The sequence below is a fragment of the Apium graveolens genome, chromosome 10 (genome assembly GCF_009905375.1).
Source record: "Apium graveolens cultivar Ventura chromosome 10, ASM990537v1, whole genome shotgun sequence".
NCBI classification, from domain to species: domain Eukaryota; kingdom Viridiplantae; phylum Streptophyta; class Magnoliopsida; order Apiales; family Apiaceae; genus Apium; species Apium graveolens.
This window is the reverse complement of record NC_133656.1, coordinates 224,087,393-224,102,564: the sequence shown is the minus strand read 5'-3', so window position 1 is coordinate 224,102,564 and position 15,172 is coordinate 224,087,393.

Here is a 15,172-nt window from a genome sequence, read left to right as displayed (position 1 = left end):
GTTTCAAAAGAGGAAAATACCTTCAGTTTTGATAGATCCTGTCTATCAAACTATAATTCATGATGATGATACTCTGACTGAAGAAGATGTTCAAACTCTGAAAAGAAAGAAGATTTATGAAGAATCAAAGACAACCTCTGACAAAGTTCAAGTTGTTCAGAGTGAAGAACAGCAAACAAAAGCAAAAGCAGCAAGTTCTGATAAAGTCAAGAAGTTAACCTCTGACAGTGCTCAATTTGATTTAGAATAAATGGAAATAGCTGATAAAAAGAAACTTCTGTGGAAAAATGTCAAACCATCAGATCCAAAGAAAAGCCGATTGTTATCTGATTTCATGTCTATTGGGTTAAATGCTAGAGAACCAAGAGACAGGGCTGGACTAGGTTCTGATGAAGCTAAAATCAAAACAGGACTTGAAGTTGCTACAAGAGATCCATTTTTACTAACTGATAAACCTCTTGAAGATGTTACTCAGAAACACCTTAACAAGGTTATCTCTGTTCAAATGGTACTGGATGCTCATGATAAGCACAACATCAAAGAAAATCTGATTCTATTTCTTGAAGATGGAAGGACATATCAGATGTCAGAATCATATGTATTGAACAAAATACTGAAAGAACTTCAATTCTTTCATTACCTTTTAGAGGTAAAGTCTAATATTACTAGGAGATGGTCAAACTTCATATCGAAGACCATCAGAGATAAAGCAAGAATTTCTGGTTCAAGATTTACAGAATTCATTCCTAATATTGTTGAATATTATGGAAGTGAAATTCCAATGAAGAAGAATTCTGCTAAGCTTGAGTTAATACTGAAAGAGAAATGTCTATGCTACAATGAAGACTCTTCTCATCCTAGGGTAATAAGACTGGACAATGATTTAGAAAGAAACCATATCTCTGTGATAAGGACTACAATCTATCAGATTGGGAGTCAGAATGAAGAGATGAAGTAAGTCAAGACTACACTCTCTCAGGTCCTGAGGATTAAAGAAGAAAAGCCGATATCACACTTTGTTAAGAATCATTATGGATTCAGATTGACTCAGTGAGATTGGTAAAAACTATAAGGACTGTAAGTTGTAGTTAGTTACTCAGTTAAATTCTCTATGCATTTGAACTTAAATATTTTTGACATCATCAAATCTATTAACGTGTATATTTTACATAATTTACAAGTTGGGGGAGATTGTTAGATAAATTTGAGATTTCATGTCTAATATATTTCATGTTTAGTTTTCAGATCTTAACAAACAGGAATATCAGGACTTACTGGAATCAATAATTACTGAAAGTCGGAACATATTATCAGGAATTAAGGTCATGTCAGAACTTAAGTACGGGAGGACTTACAGTTAAGAAAGGAAGCTGATTAACAGTAGAAGATCTAGACTAAAACAAAAGAAGATATGCATGGAAAGAATTAGAAGACTGGAAGACTTGTATAAGATATCTGATTGATATATTTTAGGAGACAGAATTATATTCCATATCAATTAGAAGTTATCTTGTAACTGTGTAGTATATAAACACAGACATAGTTTTACACTATATGTGTTATCATTATCGAGATACATTATTCATTGTAACCTAGCAGCTCTTAGTGATATTTGTTCATCATTGAGAGAGAACAGTTCCATTATAACAGAATTTATTATATTGAATATATCTGTTGACTGTTACTTGTGTTCAAGATCGATTTGATTGTAATAAGACTGTATTCAACCACATTCTACAGTGTTGTGTGACCTAACATACAACACATGTACTCTTTTTCCTTCACTGGGATTTTTCCCACAATATGTTTTCTTAGTAAGGTTTTAACGAGGCATGATATTTATACGAGTCATTCAAAGGGGAGTGTTGTAAAATAATTGTATGACTCTTTATAAACTACTTGAATCTTAGAATGTTCAACCTTTGACCTTTCATATGCTTGTAACATAACCTTTGGTATTTCGATAGTGTAACTTACAACTCTATAAGCATGTATAAACCATTGTATCAGTATGAGTTGTGACATGAATAAGAATATCTCCATTCTCTAAATTATCTATTTCTCTCCTCCTCTAATGTATACCAATTATAATATTTTCTCTTTCTAATCATACTTGTTTTTATTATAAATGAAATAATTGAAATCAAACTTACCATTTTATTTACAAAATATTTTAAATAAAAAACAATTAGTATATTTATATATATGTTACTCGAATAAAAACCCTTTATTATATTACACCATATAGTTTTCTAATTAAATTTTTTTATTTCAAAAATAATATATATATATATATATATATATGTATATGTATCATTGCTTCATTCTTTATCCTTTGTCCAGTTTTTTTACCACCGTCACCATCAGGCCACCACCGATATACTGTTATTGTTGAAAACACCAAATTAAAATCTTGATCACCAAAAAAAATCACCGATCACTTCAAAATCATCAATTTAGCACAAATTACTGAAATTTGAATCATGTCCATATCGCTATCATTTACAAATTTAACAAATTTAAAAGTAAATCATCAAATCTTTGAAGGCAATTAAATAATCAAAAAATTTGAAACAAATAAATTCAATTATTTAAATCTAAACGCATACTCCCTCCTTCCTGCTAGATAGTATATGTACACTGTTGGCACGTATTTTGAGCTTTCAATAAAGTATAGTTTCATAATATTTTTTTTATTTTATTTTTTTGAATAAAAGTTTAAACATGAAACTTTTTTTTAAAAAAAAATATTATGAAATTATACATTAAATGAGCATCGAAAAGTGTGCCGAAAAATAACGTAAACAATCCAGTGGGACGGAGAGAGTATTATTTTACGTAAATAACATTGTCAATGTCAAAGTAGATTGTTATTTACGTAGATTGTTATTTTATATATCACAAAACACCATTAAGGCCTTCATACACTAAACTATATACATTAATTCCATATCGAGTAACAAGACTAAATTCAGTGTCAAGGTTTTAAATTATAACGGGATGATAACTAGTGGCTATGGAGGAGGAGGACGAGGAGGAGTTGTGGGCAAAGATCGATAAAAAAAAATAAAGAGAAAAGTGAGAATTTAAGATGTGGGAAGAAGAGCTAAGAATGTGCAAATATTCACTACGCCATAGATGGCCTACCGCAACCCCCTCCCAAAAGAATGTTACCTAATATGTTATCTTAGATAGGGTAGTTATGATCTAATTTAACATTATATTTTTTATGTTACCTTAGCCAAAGACAAGGTGTTGCATTAGCTGCAAAGTGTTATAGCTTCCAAGATATTTGTCAAAGTGTTATCTTAGAGTATTAAAATATAAATACTCTATATTTTCTTAAGCGATTAAATATTAATTTTAATTCATTATAAAAAATTTAAAGTTATATTAAAATTTAAATAACGAGATATATGTTACATGGATATTTTATTCAGAAAAATTTTAAAAAAAATTCAAAATAATCATTTCAAAAGTAATAATCATTTAAATATATATATAAAACAATATAAAACTGTAAATCTAAGAATTTTTAAAAGTGAAAAATATATATAATTATTGCTCTTTCTTAAAATAACTTAAATTATAATATTAGTAACAATAATATATCAAAATTGTATGTAAATTTGTAGTCACTAAAATTTTAAAAGCCCCTAATTTTTTTAAACAGCCGCCAAAATTTTGGTCTAAAAGACCGCCCACATTTTCAGAGTTCAGACACTTCAATACACCCTCCCACCCTCTCCTCTCTCACAGACTATTTCTTCCAACTATGTGGCCTTTCTCCCTTTCAATCAAATCTTCTCTTCTCTTAAATTTTTGAACTCTTCTGTTAATCTTCCACTACACCATAGAATGGCTATGGCAACCACATTTCTAAAAATTTGAGAAATGATGTTGCAATTGGTAGACCATTGTATATATATTGCAAGGACTTTTAAAATTATTGCAATTGAAGTGCAAAAAAAGAAAAAGGTTAACAATTAGCTATCTATTGTAACAAGAGTTGTTAGGCGTTGCAGTACATTAAAAAAATTAGCCAAATAAATGGCGGGCTTCTGAAACATTGCTGGGCGGGATTTTACTAAAAGACTTGCCGGGCTTCCCAAAATAAAATTTAAAAAAAAAGGAAAAACAAAAGAGGCTCGTAGAAGAACAAAGTAAACACAGCTGGACATTATATTTTCAGACAAAGTAAACACAGCTGGAAGAAGAACAAAGCTCATAAACACAGCTCAAAGAGAGGAGAATCTGAGGAGAAACACAGCTCGTAGAAGTTTGAAGCTCCAAAAAGGTAAAACACAGATCCTTGCTTCAAATCTTTTTCCCTAAATCGATTATAAGTTTGATTACAAAATACCATGTGATTGTTCTTCTTTCAAATCTTAATTGATTATGTTTTCTATGTTCAATCTTGTTTCTTATCCTCAAAATACATTTTAATCGATTGTGCATGTTCTATTTTTTTGTTTTAGTTATTTTGTTTAATCGGTTGTGTATAATTTTAATTAGGGATTTTGTTTTGTGATTATTGTATGAGTACTGACTATGTTGTCATCGATTATAACTTTGTTTGTTTATTTTTTGATTTAGTTTATAACCATGAGATCTTTCAATATGAATTTTAATTAGGAATGGTTAGGCTTGTATTGATAAAATCTCATTTTATAAATGAGATTTTATAATTATGATTATATAATTTATGATGTATGTCTTTTGTTTCTTTCTTTGTGTAGAAAATAGGTTTGTGAACAATCAATATGACTTGGGTTTCACTTCCAAAGTACAGTTAGGCCTATAGTAATGGGGTGACAGATTTTATACAAAATGCTTTCGATAATTTTGCCACAGGATCTGAACTAAGATGCCCTTGCAAAGATTGTAGTAATCGTTTCTGGTTTTCTGAAGAAGACGTGTATGACCATCTCGTTAGTAACGGTCTGTGTCCATCGTTTGTTAATTGGGTATACGAAGTGTCAACCCCTAAGTTTAAAAAAGTTGATCAGGAGATGGATTGTGATAGTGGTATGGGCCTAGGTGAAGATTTTGATAAAATGATTCGTGATGAAAGTAGAGTTAGGAATGGAATGAATAACACAGCAAAAAGGTTTTATAAGCTTGTTGAGGAAGGGAAACAACCTTTGTATCCGGGGTGTGAACAATTTACTCTTTTAGGATTTGTAGTGAAACTTTACTTATTAAAGTGCACTCATGGTTTTACTGAGGGTGCCTTTAGCGGTATTCTGAAGTTGATAAATGAGGCATTTCCTGATGTTAATCTGCCTTCTTCTTTTAAGGTGGCCAAAAATATGATTAGAGAATAAGGTCTTGATTATCAGAAAATACACGCTTGTCCCAATGATTGCATGTTGTATTGGGGGGAAAATTTAAACTTAACAAAGTGCAAATTTTGTGGGGTTTCAAGATAGAAACTCCCAAAAAACAGGACTGATGCACCAGTTTCTCCTGACTTAAAAGAAAAAAGTCAAAAGTTCCTGCAAAAGTCTTACGATATCTCCCGTTGAAACCAAGGCTCCAACGCTTATTCATGTGTAAAGACTACTCTAAACTCATGGCATGCACTAGAAAGAACAAAAGATGGAAAGCTACGACATCCGGCCGATGCAGAGGGTTGGAAGTCGATGGATGCTAACCGTCCAAATTTTGCAGCGGACCCTCGAAATATCAGGTTAGGTTTAGCGGCAGATGGGATTAATCCTTATCGATCGATGAATATAAGTCACATCACTTGGCCAATTATTCTAGTGAATTATAATCTTCCTCCTTGGTTGATTATGAAACCTGAAAACTTAATTCTTTCGACACTATTCCCTGGACCCGTGTACCCTGGTAATGATATAGATGTATATATGCAGCCACTCATCGCTGAGTTGAAAGAATTATGGGAAGTAGGTTTACAAACCTACGATGCCTATGCTGATGAAACATTCATGTTACGTTCGAGTCTTCTCTGGACCATTAGTGATTTTCCAGGGTATTCCATTTTATCGGGTTGGAGCACGAAGGGTAAGTTAGGTTGTCCGAATTGTCATTACTGTACTTCTTCATTGTATTTGAAGCATAGCCGTAAAGTCTGCTATATGAACCACAGAAAATTTCTACCTCCTGACCACAAGCATAGGTTTGATACTAGAAGATTTAATGGTAAGGTTGAAACTGATGTTTGCCCCCCTCCATTATCTGGAAAGGATATTGAAGAATTATTGCACGGATATGAAAATTATTTTGGGAAACGAGATGCAAAGAAGAGGAAAAGGGGTGCAGATTATCCATTTAAAAAGAAGTCTATATTCTTTCAATTACCATATTGGAGAGATAATTTAATTAGACATGAGATGTCATGCATATAGAAAAAAATATATGTGATAAAATAATAGGGACTTTGTTGAATATGGGTGGCAAGACGAAAGACCATATCAGTGCCCGAAAAGATTTGCAGGAAATGGGTATTCGAAAGGTTCTTCATCCCATTAAAATTGGAGATAGCAATCGCTATGAAATCAGGGCAGCAACTTTTGACATGACGAAAAAAGAAAAATAAAGCTTTTGTACATTATTCATGGACGCTAAGTTGCCCCACGGAACTGCATCTAATATCAGTCGATGTGTAAATGTAGCTGAACGAAAGATATTCGGGTATAAAAGTCATGATGCGCACTTTATACTCCAGTATCTACTACAATTTGCTGCTGTAAAGAACTTAAAACCGGAGGTCGTAATACCTTTAGTCAGATTAGGTGCATTTTTCCGGGGGATATGCGGAAAAGTGTTGGAGCTGGAAGAAGTTCATAAGTTGCAGGAGGAAGTTATTGAAATACTCTGCCAATTAGAAATTAACTTCCCGCCTGCATTTTTTGACATCATGGTTCACCTTCCAGTCCACTTATGTAAGGAAGTGGAATTTGGGGGACCGGTGCATCTAAGATGGATGTTTGGTATTGAGAGATATCTAGGTAAATTGAAGTCATATGTCCGAAATAGAAGTAAACCAGAAGGGTCTATAGCAGAAGGGTACCTGGCAGAAGAATGCGTGACATTTTGTTCCAGATTTCTAACTAATAGTAGAAAAACAGAGATTGAGAAGAACATAAATGTTGGATACCCCATTGGTTCGAGGAGAAACAAAGATGGAAAGTTTGTCTACTTGGCGGAACATGTTTGGATAAATGCTCATCGGTACATACTATTCAACACTGGAAATGTCGAGATTGAGAAGCTTATCGAGTACGTTCTTATTCCCTTTATATGTTCAAGTTAATATAGTAGTTTAAACTAGGAATATAGATGGTAATTTTAATTTCATTTTGGTGTACAAATTGTAGGGAATATCGTATTTTATATGATAATGAAGCAAAGACAAAGAAATACAAAAAAGAAAGAACACATACTCTAGAATTTCATAACTGGTTAAAGGCTAAGGTTGAGAAAAGAACTGAAAATACATTGGAATTATCAAATTTGGCAAGGGGGCCTCAACGAGCAGCGAAAAAATTTAGTGGATATGTCATAAATGGATTCAGATTTCACACCAGGAAAAGGGATACCAACTGTACTACATAAAATAGCGGTGTCATCTTGACAGCTCTAACCACCAGTTTTGCGAGTTCGAAGGATCAAAATCCAACAGTTGGGGATGTTATTTACTACGGAGCAATTGAAGAGATTATTGAAGTAGATTATTAGGGTGCATTTACAGTTGTTTTGTTTAGGTGCATTTGGTATCAAAAGGATAAGGACTGCTTTGGGCTCACACGTGTCAATTTCAGTAAATTATGTCAAAAGGATGATCCATTTGTACTAGCTACTCAAGTACAACAGGTATTCTACATTCAAGATTGTACCGAAAAGAACTTGTGGTTTGTTGTTAAGAAACTACCGAAAGAGCACAATGGAATAGACGAGGAAACTGATGATATGCTTGAAGATCTTTGTGGACCTACCATGCATGATACTGAACTTGAATACCCATTTCAGAAACAAACTGATGATGTGACTTGGCATAGGGATGACATCCCGAATGAAAATGTGTCATCCGGTGAAGAGGAAGAAGATCATGATGATGATCATGACGAATGAATGGACATGCTGACTTCTTTATTTCTATTTTTTATGCTCATCTGTTTCTATTAATTATGAAAAACTTTGTACCACTACTTGTAACTTATTCCTGATTGCTTGTAAAATTTGATGATCAGTTCACTTGTTATTTGCTACTTGTTGTTTGTTGTAACTTATTCCTGATTGTTTGTTATTTAATTTTTATATTTCACTCATTACTTGATAGTAATTGATTATATCTGTATAATGTGGGGACTAATTAATATTCATGTTCATGTTATTTTCAGGTTATGGAAGAAAACTATTTTTTCCTCAGGTTCCACCATAAGGGCCAGTTTCAAAAAACCAAATACACAAATGGAACAACTACAACAATTAATGCAGCTGCGGATCCTGATAGATTTTCATTCTCGGTACTGATGGAGTATGTTAAAGATGACCTTGGATATACAGAAATTGGAGGAGTTTATGCGAAGAAAGAAGATGGATGGAAACTACTGATGACTGATAAAGATGTAGATGATCTTGTAGCAGGGGTAAAACTTGGTTCTTTCTTGGATATTTACCTTGACAATATGGTGGACACATCTATTGTTCCTGCTACCCAGATACAACCACATGTTGTCATAAGACCAAGGACAAAATTTGAAGGTAAAATAATTTTGGCTCCAAATAATTTTTTATATGAATTTGAGTACTAAACTGACAGTTTATATCTTTTTTGTCTTTATATCGTAGGTGCTGATTTACCCTTGAAAAGGAAGTTTGTGACGATTAAAGATCTTAAACAACAGACAACTGATAAGATAAAGTCACGAGCTTTGGTGGAGAATGAAATAGAACATGATAAACAGATCAGTACCAGAAAGCTTAGAAAGGCAGGTGATAAGGTAATTTTTTTATCCCAGTGTAATGACATTGTATGCTTTATTGTCATCTTATATTTAAGTTTATTAATTGGGTGCTTGGTTTAGAAGAAACTTGTTGATTATGAGCTAAACAGAAGAAGGAGAATGGAAGCGAATGCGAAAGAAGCTGATAAGTATAAACTGAAGGAGAAGGCATATGAGTTCTTTACTGCTGGGAAATCCACCAAGAAAGCAAAGAAAACAGTTACAGATCCTTGGTCAGAAGCTGAATTTGATCGAGCATATGTTTCTGGACATGATAGTTTAAGCGAAGAAGAAGCATAACATGTTATTCCTCAGGTTTATTTTTTTACAAATACAACTCCTTTATTTTTGTGGAACATACAATTTTGTTGACTATTTTTTGTGTATTTAGCCAAAAAAGAAAGTAAAAACTGTTAAAAAGGTTAAAGAAGTCGTCGTCAGACCAAGGACCCTTTCATGTTCAGTAAATCAAACTGAAGGGAGAACAGAGGTATATGAAATTATTTTAATATAATTTATCTTTGTGTATTTCATATGCATCTACATAGTTGATTTTAGTTGTAATTTAATTCTTGTTTTAATTTAATTTATTTTTTTGTATTATTCACAAGGTTAATGATAGAGATATATTACCACCTCCCCCACCACTACCAGCTCCCCCGCCACTTCCTCTTGATCTTACACAGTTGCAAAGGCCTCCTGCCAATGAAGGGATTGGTACAATGGAGGCATTTGTTGATTTACAAAAACGTAAAAAAGATGCGGAACAACAAATGCGTGTCAATGATGATGAAAATTGTAATGGGAATAACTTCCAAACTGTTGTGGATAGTGTCTTCGAAATAGGTTTGTTTCAAATAGTAGGTAATGGTCTTATTTTTTATATCAGGAATACGCATATTTATTTGTGGCTATTTTTGTAGGTGAATCTAGTACCAAAAGTACAAGGCGTAGAGGACCTATGAAAATGAATCATGTTTTCACAAGGAGACTCGATGAAAGGCCAGTTATTAATTTAAATCGTGACCTCCAGCCCGTGTCAAAGGAAAAAAAGATCATTACTGAATTCAGTAGTTTCATCGGGATGATAGCAAGGCTGTACATCCCACTTGATTATGTAAATTGGTCTAAAGTTCCTGAAGCAATAAAAGATGGATGGTGGGAATATATCAAGGTAAAAAGCACTTTAATTGTTTTTTACTAAACATGTTCAGTATTTTTTTTCTAAATTAACCTGTTCTGTGTTTTAACACAGTATTTTATGTAAATTGTGTTGTCCTTATTATTTATTCTAGTGACGTAAATTGTGCAATAACCTGTTTTTTTATCATAATGTTTCTTTAATTCTTGATTCATATCATTTCCTTGTTAGACAAAAATACTGGTTTGTTTATCGTAAATAGTTGCTTCTTTCTTGATTCTTATCCGTATTTTTATATACCTTATTAGACAAAGTACATAATTCCTGAGGAAGGCAAGGATTGGGTAATTAAAAGCCTTGCTGATGACTGGAGGGTATATAAATCTCGTGTTAAGAGTGCATGCTATACCAAATTTGATATCGACGCTGAAAGGATGAAAAGCAGGCCTGCAAATATTCCAGTGGAACAGTTCAAGGTGCTTCTCAAGTACTGGAGTGATGAATCAGTCAAGAAAAAGCTAAAACAAATAAAAAAAATCGAAAGAATGTGACTGATACTCATACTGCTGGGCGCACTAGTTTTGCTCAGATTCGTAATGAAATGGTATGACGTACCCATATTTGTTGTTTACCAGTCCATTCATTTATTTCTTGTAAGAAAACTGATACATTTTATTTTATTCTAGAAAATTGGTAAAGATGCCCGTGCACAAGAAACAAAGAAGGCAATTTATCCAAAAACCCGCAAAGGCCATAAAATGATGGTAAAAATAGCACTTTTATATTTCTTAACCAATTTTACAAGTATTTTTGCTCATAAATTGCATCTTCAGATTTTATGACAAATTTTATAAGTATTTTTGTTAATAATTAGCCCTGCTTTATTTTTTCATAAATTTTACAAGGAGAAATTGTATTTTATTGAAATTAATGTTTGTTGCTCAATTTTATACGTAGGAAAAGAAAAATGGAAAAACTCCTCAAGAATCAACTGATGAGGATGAGGAGATGGCAGATCTTGATCTTGCAGCTCATGGGCCTAACTGGCTTGTTGGAAGGAGTGACATAACAAGGAAGACGAAGAAAAAATTGACAAAAGAGGGAAAAGCAGATTCTTCGGAACTGGAAAAAGCAACTGAAAAGCTAGCTGCTGCAATAGAGGAGAAAATGCAGAAGAAGCTAAGGAAGATTTTTGAAAAACTTGGTGAACTGAATCATGGTCTAAATATCGATGTTGAAGAACTATGTGCTCAAAGTTCTGCCGAGATTGATGAAAATAAAGATGATTATGAGGATGCAGAAAAAGTTAGCGACGATAATGGTGATGCAGATGGAGATGAAGATGAAGTTGCAGGGGCCATCTGATGTTTACTTTAATTTATCTTTAAGTTATCTGCAGTTTGCTATAGCTAGCTTCTTTTGTTAAATTCGAACTCGAATTTGGTTTAGTTGTGTGCGACTAAATTCTCTCGCGAATTTGGTTTAGCTAGCTATTGGTATTTTCAAATAAACTTAAATTATGAATGTTTGTAAGGATGATGTTGGGACAGCCTGAGAGCTGCTTTTAATTTGGTCATGGTACTTTTGAATGACAATTGCTTGGTTTTGTGGCATAAAAAATGCCTGGCTAGTATATTTTACAAACAGTTCCTTTCAATTTTTTTTAAATACTGTTGCAATTATGTCCAAATTCGTTACCGTTTAAAATTACATCAGCCATAAAATATTGCAGTTGGTTCAAATTTTGTTGCAATATTTGTTAAATTTGACCTAAAATTCATTACAATAGGACCAGTTAATGTTGCCTTAAGCTGGTTATTTAGCAGACAAAAACATCTATTGCAATGATTTTACTGTGTTGCTGTAAAAAATATTTTGTTTCTAAATATTGTCTACTGCAATGAGGTTGTGTTGTTGCTATACATGGCTCAAAATGTTGTTATAGGACCCCTATTGCATCACCACCGGATGCAACGCCAAAGTTTTCCATATTTGTTGCCATACTTTCTACTGCAACATAAAAAGCCCTTTAGGCAATACATTTTTGTTGTTGCTATATGCATTCTATGGTGTAGTGTTCACTCACTCTTCTATTTTTGTTTTCAATTGGTTTCAATTGGGACTTTTCATTCCCAAATTCAATTAGGATTTGTAGTTTGTGGTAAAATTAGGGATTTACATTAATAGATCGTAGAAGTTTCGGAACTCATGGGAAAGCTCTGAAGAAAGCCTCCACTCATTCTTTTTGTGATGGTGAAAGTGAATAAGGAGAGGGCGATGAATGCTGGTGTTGTGAAGTTGTTGGTTGAGATGGTGGGGGAACAGGGGAGTGGAATGGCAGAGAAGGCAATGGTGGTTTTTAGTAGTTTGGCGGGGACGGAGGGTGGGATGAGTGAGATTGTGGAGGTAGGTGGGATTCCGGCTTTTATGGAAGCGATTGAGGATGGTTCTTAGTTGCTTCAGTTGTGTAGTGATAATCAGTTGCTAAGCATAAGGTGTTCATATTATTTTTTTTGTTTGTTAATCTGTGTATATATATATTGTATTGAACATGATTCAGTTTAGTCATTATATTTGTTTAGATTGGTTTTTACATGTGTATTTGTTGATCGATCTACATGAAGTAAACACTTGTTAATCTCCATAAAGTGACATTCCAGTTGGATGAATATGTAAACAAGGTCGCCTCTATACACCTTAAAGTTGGCAGAGAAGTAAACACATGTAATCTCCAACTGAAGAGATGAATATATTATGATCCAATTAAGGCCGCCTCTATACACCTTAAAGTTTTGGTAAGAGTTGGTTACTTAGCTTCACCATATTACACATACATATATAGAGAGATTATCCATGATCATATCAAGTGGAATTGGAAGCTTGGATTTATTAAATTTTAAAGCATCAGCATGAGATTTTTCCTTGCTTATCAGTTTGTATATATGAATTAAAACTTTGTAAATTGACCGGTGGATTGCTGGTACCATCGTAAATGAAGCAGCTCTCTTGCATCAAGTGGGTGCCAGGGAAGTTTATGCATGCACAACACATGCTGTCTTTAGGTATAATACCTTCTTTGGTATATAATATTCAATTTTTACCCTTTTCATTATAAATATATTTAAAATGATCTTTAGTGACATGACTGGTGCAGATTAGGATATTATTAAAACTGCCATTTCAATAATTTTAAAATGAAATGGTATAATGAAATGTCTGTGTCTTAACGTAGTCCTCCTGCAATAGAAAGGTTATCTAGCGGCTTGTTTAAAGAGGTGATCATCACAAATACCATTCCGCTGTCAGAACACAAGTATTTTCCTCAGCTGACAGTTTTATCTGTGGCCAATCTCCTCGGTGAGACAATATGGCGTGTTCATGATAACTACGCAGTAAGTGCTTTAACTCTAATTCAATATGCTTGGTATAATGAAATGGTTGTGTCTTAACGTAGTCCTCCTGCAATAGAAAGGTTATCTAGCGGCTTGTTTAAAGAGGTGATCATCACAAATACCATTCCGCTGTCAGAACACAAGTATTTTCCTCAGCTGACAGTTTTATATGTGGCCAATCTCCTCGGTGAGACAATATGGCGTGTTCATGATGACTACGCAGTAAGTGCTTTTTTGAGTAATAACAGATTACACAGTAAAATCTGCTCCATGATTATCTTTCTTCATCTCAGTGTGCTGCGGCCCTGCAGGATTTATGTACTTGTTATACTTTCACGATTACTATCTTTCTACTGTAGAAGCACATTAATGAATATTGTGGATATTCTTCTTTCTATATTTGATTGATATTAGGAGTTGCAGAACCTACAGTTATTATGTATACTTACCTATATAATTTCTGTAAAGGAAGGCCAGACATTGGAAAAGACCAGTTTTTGGCTTGGGCTGGATGGTAAGTTTTAATAGTTAGTTCTTTATTTAACTTACACCTTGCAATCTCTAGACTGTAACATTTATCCTCTCTTTGCAGGGTTTGTGTTTGGACAGCTCTTATGCTAGTCCTCCTTGCAATATTCAATGTTTGCACTATTATCAAAAGATTTACAAGAATTGCAGGAGAACTCTTTGGCATGCTGATTGCAGTTCTTTTCATGCAAGAAGCTGTCAAGGTATTTTCTTGGTAATGAAAATAAAATTAGTAGTGCCCCTAAGAAGTGCATAATAATAATGTGTCAATTGTATTTGTATTCCAGGGGTTGATTAATGAGTTTAATATTCCTAAAGGTGAGAATCCTTCTGAGGAGAAGTATAATTTTCAGTGAAAGTACGTAAACGGGCTGCTAGCAATCATTTTCGCATTTGGTGTACTATTTAGTTCCTTAAAGAGTAGAAGAATGAGGTCGTCACCGTTTGGCCCAGGTTTGTGAAACTTCCGGGGTTTTAATATTTATTTTTCTCCGAACTTAAAACTGAAATTAATAACTACTTGTAGGATGGGTACGAAGTTTCAGTGCAGATTACGGAGTTCCTTTATTGATAGTAAAATGGTCTGCATTCACAGAACTTGTACCTGATAAAGTTCCTGCAGGAGTTCCCAGAAGACTTCGTATTCTTTCTGCCGGTAACTCAAGATTGTTTCGTCGTGGGCCAATAATCCAGGTTAAATACTCACTAATTTTTTTACGTCTATAAAACGCATATTGATGATTCCATCTTTATATTACAAGAATTATTGCTAATATCTGCAATCTATGAACTGCAGAATATGGGATCAGTTCCTACAGCATACATCTTCGCTGCAATCATCCCAGCTATAATGATAGCCGGTCTTTATTTTTCGACCACAGTGTCGCTTCCCAAATGGCACAATAGAAGGAATTTAAACTAAAGAACCCTTCTGCTTACCATTATAATTTATTGTTGCTTGGTATCATGGTATATAAGTTAATTGCGATTCTCGTAAATTAGACTTGTAATATTTGTATTTAGTAGATTAAGAAGTTTAGAATGTATTAGATATAGTGCATTTAAATTGTATATCGGTTTTATGAAATGGTATTGTTGGATGGATCGTTGGGTTAATGAATTTGTTTTTGGGATTG